The following is an 8751-nucleotide window of genomic DNA, read 5'->3' on the forward strand; positions in this document are numbered from 1 at the left end:
TTGCGATCCGTTGCCGGACACGGAAAAAAGACAAAAAAAAAAAAAAAAAAAGAATTGTTTAAAATATATAATCGTAGGACTTGGCCACTAGCTTCAGGAATTTACTTCCATCAGACTTTGCCTCACCTCCTCCAGGAAGCCCTCCTTGACCACCCCTCTCTGTTGCACCTAGAGCATCTACATCCTTCCCTCATGCCCTTTCCCCATTGCCCATTACTAGCAAATGCATTTGCTGATCTCCTTTAAGACCTGTGCCTCCACTGAACTCAAACCTGGTTTTGGCCACTGCTTGTTCACTGGGGACTGCCATCTAGAAATGATCATTAAATATTTGTTGCACAACTGAACAGGGACAGGGTGGCCTGAAATGATGTTCCTGGAGGAGGTGAGGGCATCTCCTGCAGGCTGCCCGTGGGGCGGAGGATGCCCGCATGGGCGTTCATGGAGAGGTGCACAAACCCCAGCCCTGGAACGGTGTCAGGTGCCATCTGTCCTCATGAGGCTCATGTATGGGTGGCAGCGGGTGAGGTGGGCCCTGAGCAACCCCGTGTTGTGTGTGTCTGTTTCCTCACTGGCAAATTGAGGGCTGTGGTCAGGTGGAGTGTAGCACCTGGCAGTGAGCTAGCTCCCCATGTCCTCTTCACCTGTTCATTCCAGGGTCACTGCCTCTCTGTGTGGCCTCGGGCAAGTCACTTCACCTCTCTGTGCCTCAGTTGCCTACTGTGTAAAATGGGGACAATGTTGGGAATAGAAGAGGACATCTGCAGAGCCCAGCTTGAGAAGTACTCTGACAATGTTAAGTGCTGCTTTCTTTATTCTTATCTGCTCACCCGGAAAGTGTTTATGGAGCACCTACTATGTGCCAAACAAGTCAACTGCCAAGTGCTGAAGACACAGCAAATAGGAGCCTGTTTCAAACAAACCAGATTTAAAAAAAAAAATGTTTATGAGACAATCAGGGAAATGTAAACCCAGCCTGGATGACGTTGGATGGAATTCGGAAATTCTTGTTCATTCTGGGGGGCATGTTGTAATTTGGGGTTATATTTTTAAAAAGAGTCCTTTTCTTTTAGCAACTCACACTGAAGTGTTTCCAGATGAAATGATATGATGATGGGAATTTGCTTCAAAATGACTGTGTGTAAAACTAAAATTATCTCCCAAAAAAGTTTATTTAAAAAAATCCAGTGGTACAGGGGCCTTGGGGGACATAGATGACACCAGATGGACCAGAGATAGATGATGATGACAATAGACAGTGAGTACGGAGTAGGGGTGAGTGCCGTTATAATATTGCACCTGCTCTGTATGATTGTAATAGTCCACGCTAAGTTCAATGAAAAAGGCATCCCTCTACTGAATCGATAATTCCAAATCCTGGGTGAGCAACGCTCTGAAGGAGAGACAAACAGTTTGGGGAGCCAGGGGTGTGGGCAAGAGACGTCAGTGGTCTGGGTGGTACATAGGCCAGTGAGACTTTGATCTTGATCCAATGGGGGCAGCTCCACTGTGGACACCTGGAACCCAAGCCCTCAGCATCCCTCAGCCAATTCTGGGAGGATGGGCTGTGACAGGCAGCCTTTGTTCCTATCAAATGTGGCCCGCAGCATGTGACACTGGGCATATGCAGATGGCGCTCTGTCTTCAGGAACCCCCCTGGACCCCCATGAGGCCCAGGGGGCCTCTTAGCTGAACAGCTGCTGCTTCCAACTCCCAGGCGGGATCCTGCACACTCTTGGAGGATTGGCAAGAGGGAAAGGAGGTGGGCCGGTGCTTTCCCCCTGCTGCCACCTCTTCACACTGTGGGGACACCTTCCCAGCCCTGGGTCTCTACAGCCCAGAGCAGGGTGGGAGGGACAGTCCTAGAGGGAGAGAGAGAAAGGGCGAGGGGGATGAATAAGGGAGGAAGGGAGCTCTCTGGACCAGCTCTGGGGACAGTTCCATTCAAGCGCCCTCGTGTCTGATGGTAGCCCTGGCCGATTCCTGGAGTTGGAAAGGAAGTCCCACTCTTTCCTGCATTGCTCCTACTTCCTGACACAGGGGAACAGATGTTTCAAATCCCACGATGGTGATGGAGGTGGCGGTGGCCTAATCACCCTGAGCAGGCAGTTCCTTGACAAGACATGGGTCCCACCCCTTTCCAAAAGCAGTGTGGCCACGTGTATCTGGGGCCTGGAAACATCTATGCATTTCTCCCCAGCAATTGCACTTCTGGGAATTTGCCGGAAGGAAATAATCTAAAAAAAAAGAAAGAAAAGAAAAGAAAGGACACGTGCCCAGAGATATCTATTACCACATTTCTAATAGGAAACCATTGGGTACAACATATCTGTTTAACTACTTAGCAGATTCTGAAGTCAGCATTTACAAAAAGGGGTTTAGAGAGCTCTTTGTGAACAGGGGAAATATACATGATATAATGCTAAGCCGAAAACACAACCGCCTTCCTGCTGGGGTGGCTGGGTTGGGATGGGGTCTATCGGTTTTCCTCAAGTTCCCCGACGTTGTCTTATGGTTCTGTATGTGTAACAGGCTGAACAGAAGTGACTTCTAAATTTTAAAAAGTTTTTTTTTCCTTACTCTCATAACCCAAACCACATAGCTTGCAGCTGGACATTAGAATGCAATGATTCTTGTCACATGATTGCTAGAACATAATAGCTTTTGCTCACACTGTACACAGAATAATTATAGAGAATCTATTAACCCAGGTGGCCATTCTTTACTAGCTTACTAACTAGATCTTTTTGAGGTTAAGAAGAACTGAATCTGTGACTTGACTCCATGGAAGGTGGTCGCCATGAATCACCTCCCACCCAAGAAATTCTTTGGTGTTTACCTGCAATTTTATGATTATGCCTGCACGTCCCTGCTTAGATCACCATGAATCAGCCCCCTTGCCACCTGTCCCTATAAAACCTTTTGGCAAGTCTGGGAAAAGCGGAGATGGTCTTTGAGACATGAGCCCACCATTTCCCCAGGCTGCCGGCTTCCTGATTAAAGGCCACCTTTCCTTACACCAGCTCTTGTCTCTCAATTATTGGCTATTGAGCAGTGAGCATATGGACCTTTGGGGTTTTGGTAACATGCGGAAGGAAAACCCAGCTGATAGCTGGGTCCCCCAGGGGTCCTCCAGCCAATCCAAGGCTAAAACTAGAGCACCATTTTTCACTGTTCAATTTTGGAAAATGAAGACTGACATCTTAAGGCATGTTTTCTTTTTGGATGATCCTGCGGATTTCTGGAGGGGAGGACAAGGACATGTGGAAGAAAACCGGGGAGGCCCTTGAAGCTTCCGGGGATGCAGAGCCCCTAGGGCAGGGATTTGGTCTTTTTTACTAAAAATCTTGCTGACAGCCCAAACAGCACCACCCCTTTCCTGGAGACTGATGCAGGAATGTTTATTTTTTCTAAAACATTTTAAAAGGTCATTATTTTATTGCAAAAGCTGATTGTTTAAAAAAAAAAACAACAAAAAAACACCACCAAATGGTACAGAACTGTATAAAATGAAGCTCCTGCCTGTCACACCCTCCTCCTCTTCAGAGAGAGCCACTCTGCTGTTTATATCCTTTCTTTTAGATATTTTCCGTATCGAAGTTTCCAAACTTTTTTTAGCTACAAGCCACAGTGAAAAAATAGGTTTTACATTATAACTTAGTATAGGTGAGTACTCCCTTACAGCTAAGGGAGAAGTTTTATGCAGCGATACTTAGGACATGAAGTGCCCATCTGGGGTTGTCTATTATATTCCTTTCCATTTTATTCCATTTCATTTACAAAGAAAGGTGGCTGGTCATGACTGTCAAATAACTGTATACCCCACTGCAGGAGGGACCAGCAGAGAGACAACGGCAGTAGACAGTGACACACAACATTTGTTTGCTTTCCCTGTTCTGCGATGTGGTTTTGCATTTAAGGTTTTGCAGGCTGCTCTCTATAACATTCCTGTGACATGGCCCATCGAGGGTTATTTCTTCCTCCCTATTGAGGGGCTTACCAGGAGGTGTTTGTCTGCTCCTTCTTGTTTGTTTTGGCTGGCCAATATGGGGATCTGAACCCTTGGTGTTATAACACTGTGCTGTAACCAACTGATCTAACCAACCAGCCCATCCGGCTCTTCTTTATAGCTATTTGTGTTGTCTCTGCTTTGGGGCTGTCACCATCAAAGTCATGTGGAGCATTCCATTGGCATACAGGTACGAGGACAACTGGGTGGTGAATTCCCAGCATGGAATCCCTGGGTCCAAAAGCAAGCACCTGTGAACTATCTTGAATGCTGCTGCTGGTAATGGCCCAGGGAGGGGATCTTGGAGGTGAGCAGGGACCCAGAAGGACCCATCACTCCCCCCAGGCAGTCTTCATCAACAACCCACAGGATTGCGTTGTCTTGTTTCCCAAACTGCTCATGATGCTGGGAAATGCCTACGTGAGTTTAAGAAATGAATCGGTCCCAACTCACTTCTCCTTTCTCCTCCTTGGCTTCCTCTTTTGTCACTTGAAGGCTTTGGAGGAGGGGACCCTCCTTAGCCCTGATTCCAAAGCTCTTCCACACAGACGCCTTTCTGTCGGGGGCCTCAGGACTGTTTGATTGTCCAACTTGGCCAGGAAGTTCTCAAATGGTAAAAGCTGGCTCCATACACACATGCACTCCAGCTGGAATGGGGCCCAGTGGCTGCAGGGAATTAGTCTGGGTCCATTATTTGCAGCCCTGTCTTAGGCTAAAATCCTGATTCTGACACTTACAAGTGGCAAAATCTTGGGTCTGGGTTGCTTCTTCATTTACAAAATGGGCATTACACTTCCTCCTTGGGGAAGAAGACTTTAGAAGGAGACTATGTGAATTATGATCTTGGCTTCACACTAACTAGCTGTGTGACCATGGGCAAGCTACTCAACCTCTCTGTGTCTTGATTTCCTCATCTGTAAAATGGGGTAATAATAAGACCTTCCTCATAAGGTTCTTGTGAGGATTACATGAGTTAATACAAATGCTAGATTGATGCCTGCCTAGGTGTTTGCTATTATTATTAAGAATATAGGTTGTCACAAAGATTGAACGAGATGATGCATTTAAAAGCAGCTCCTCCTGCATTTGCACGTATTAAATCATCACAATTTAAAAAAAGATATTATGATTTTAGAAAGAGGATATTCTTGGCTCAGAATGCGGTGGGTCTAGTAACTGACATAATTAGCCCTGGCTGGCTTTGTCCAAGGAGGGAGAAGAAAATCTTAGAGGCACCTTCTCTGGGGGATTTCCCAAGTATTTCCTCCACATTTCAACATCCAATTGCAATGTACCCAAGAAGGTGTTTGGGGAAGAGGAGGACAGCCAGAAGGGTGAAGTGGGGGGACAACCTCGATCCTTGAAGGGTACGTAGCTGGAAGGGAAGCAGTTTTATTTGACCTCTTTGTGGGAACCCTCTGGATAATGAGGCCTCCTGAGGATGTTCCCATGTCAGGGCCTGGGGACTACCTGTGGTTGGGGCGGGTGTGAACCTCAGCGTTCTCCCCACTCCCCATTACATTGCCGACAAGACTGCCCACTCTTTGCTCATTTATTCATGTGCCAGGCCTGCCCTGTCCTCCCAGAGCTGTCAGTCTAGCTGAAGATCCAGATGTGGAATGATAACCATTGATGTAGTTATTTAGGAGGTGGTGAGTACAACAGAAAAAGGGGAAAGGTATCAGAAGAGTGAGGGAAGGTGATATCATTTCAGATGGGGTGATCAGGGTAGGTCTGGTTGAGAAGGTGATATTTAAGCAGAGGCTTGAAGGGAGGAGCAAGCCATGTGGCTACCTGGGACCTTAGCGGTCCAGGCAGGGGGAACAGCTAGTGCAAAGGCCCTGGGGCAGGATGGTTCTGGAACAGCAGGGAGGCCTGTGTGGCTGGAGTTGTGAGAGTGAGGTTGAAGGTGTTTTGGAGATGAGGGCAGAGAAGAAATGGGGCTCATGTAGGACTCTGAGGCCAAAGGGAGGGCTCTGATGCTCTCTAGGCTGTGGGGAAACTGAGTCAGGAGCTCAGGTGGGGGTTGTTGGTGGTTTGTGTCACAAGTACATCTGCTTGCCTGGGACTGTGTTCTTGTCATGTAGCTGTGGCTACCGCTCACAGATCAAAACTGTGATTCTGGAAAGAAATGAGTGCTAACCAGAGGGTCGCTCCTGGCTCCTGTGGAGTTTCGTTTTTGGTGGAAGAGGGGCTTAGAAACAAGAGCAATACAGCCGTAACAATAGTTGTGAACAACCAAAGCCTCATTATGCACGAGGCATGGTGTCTACTGTTCCAGCACATTGTCACAGCCATGGTGGGACATGGCAGGACAACTGAGAAAATGGAGCAGTCTGGTGGGAAGGGGACAAGAGGGGACTTTCAACACTTACATCATCACGACTTCTTAGATCAGCTCCTCAAATCGGAGGGGGCATGACCACTCCCCCCACCCCCCCACAGCAAGCCCTTTCAGACCCTCAGGAGGTTGGGCAATGGGGGGCTTCCCCAGACCCCCACACACAGCCCCTGCCTGCCCTTTCATTCAAGTTTCTAGTTTCTCAGGAAATCTGTGACTTTCAGGCCATTCTTGGGAAGAGAAACTGGCATTGAACCACGCTTGGCAGCTGGTGCCAGGCGCCCCAGCACTGACAGACAAACACTGGTGTTCAGGTTCAAGTTCCAGGAAACACAGAAACGGCCCAGTGACGGTCTGCCTGAGAGAAAATCCAAGATGAGGAAGTCCCTTTGCAAGCCGAGTGGGAAGGTGGCACCTTGACTGGGTGGTGTCCGAGGCAGAAAAGCCTCAGCCCCTGGAGAGGCAGTGGGGCCTCAGTGGGTGCCCCAAGAGAGGGGAGGAGCCTGCTGCATGGAGACCCAGGAATGCTGGGGTTTTGTCGCAATTCTGGCACTGGCTGAGGGGCCCTGCAGCTCCACAGCCCCTTTCTGGGCCTCAGCTATAAAACGATGGGGCCAGACTCAGGGGAAGTTGGCAGATTGTTCTCCTTCAGACTGGGGAAGGCAGGGGCTTGCTTTAACTCACCCTTAATGCTTATTTCTGCTTTGTGGGCTGGGGCTCTGTATGAGACTGTGCTGGAGGGAACAGTTCTGAGTTTCAACAGCCTGAAAGCCACAGGTCTGGGCGATCTAGAAAGCTCTAAGCTCCAAGAAGCTCTCCACAGCATGGTACCTAAGCATGTACTTGGAGGCAGACAGTCTGGGTTCAAGTCCCACTACTGCCATGGACTGGCTGTTGGATCTTTGACAACCTGCTTAACCTCTCTGGGCCTCAATTCCTAAATCTGTAAAAGTGGAGATGATACTATTTCCCTTTCAGGGTTGTTAGGAGAGCAGTGTTTGGCATATCATGTGACTGTTTGCTAAAGAAATGTGATTCTGTGACTCATGCTCTGCCCACACCCCACCACCCCTGCAGCCCCCGCCCGCCACTGGGTTGTTGATGGATCTCAGAGGATGAAGCTCTTCTGTGCCATGGACACGTGTGTTTCCTGGAAGCTACAAAGATGAGAAAGAGCCAGCAGATGATTCTAAAGTCACAGGTTACTAGTTTATTATTGATTTATTATCTGTCTCCCCTGCTCCAAACCAGAATATAAACTCCAGGGGTTTGGGGACCCACATCTCACTACCCCAGTCCTAGCCCCTGAAACAGTGCCTAGTCCTCAGGACACAGCAGCTCAGGGAGTGGAAAAGCTAAGTGACAACTTCAGAAATCAGCTCAACAGTTCAAATCTTAGCTTGTCACCTTCTGGGTTTGGGGACCCACATCTCACTACCCCAGTCCTAGCCCCTGAAACAGTGCCTAGTCCTCAGGACACAGCAGCTCAGGGAGTGAAAAAGCTAAGTGACAACTTCAGAAATCAGCTCAACAGTTCAAATCTTAGCTTGTCACCTTCTCACTGTGTGACTTGGGGCATGTTACTTAACCTCTCTGGGCCTCGGTTTCCTCATCTGGAAAACAGGTGGATTGCTGTAAGGAAAAAATGAGACAATAAATGTAAGAGTGTTTTTACATTCCAGGGTCCAGCACCCGGTGGGGACTCAGCTAATGTTTTCCATCACTATTTTCCTCCTACGCCTCAATTGGGGGCTCATTCTGCATCCTTTGCAGGATGCTGTGACCTGGTATGTTTTGCTAAATAGAAACACAAACACAAAGCATGATCTCTGTGGCCTGGAGGAGGACACCTGGATGTCATTATTAAGGGGGTCAGGCTAGTCATCCTGTGAATACATTTTCTCTATGGTTTCTGGAGCCCCAGGTCCTCACTCTGGGCAGGCCAGGAAAGGCCCACCTGCCCTCCAACTGGGCTACTTCTTCTGGACCTGATGAAGAAGGCCTGGCCAGTTCTGGGATGGTCTCCCACACCTCCAGGGGAAAGGCCGACCCATGTATCTGCAGGACCCGGGAAGCTCACCAGGATCTCTACCTGTGCCACTGGCTACAGGTGCTATTGCCCACAGATGGTGACCAGGGCCTACCTGCTGACTCAGACCTCCTGCCCTGGCCAGAAGCAGATCTCACAGGCAGCACTGCAAGGCAGAGTACAGGATCCCCAGTTAACTGGACTTTAGATAAACAATGTGATTTTTTTAGCTTAAGTGTGTTCCCTGCAATATTGTGCACGTATTACAGGTCTGCAGTGTTTGGGACATACTTCTACAAAATAATCACTTGCCGTTTATCTGAGTTCAAGTTTAACTAGGTGTTCTGTGTATTTATTTGCTACATCTGACAA

Source organism: Galeopterus variegatus, unplaced genomic scaffold (assembly GCF_000696425.1).
Source record: "Galeopterus variegatus unplaced genomic scaffold, G_variegatus-3.0.2 Scaffold161, whole genome shotgun sequence".
NCBI lineage: Eukaryota > Metazoa > Chordata > Mammalia > Dermoptera > Cynocephalidae > Galeopterus > Galeopterus variegatus.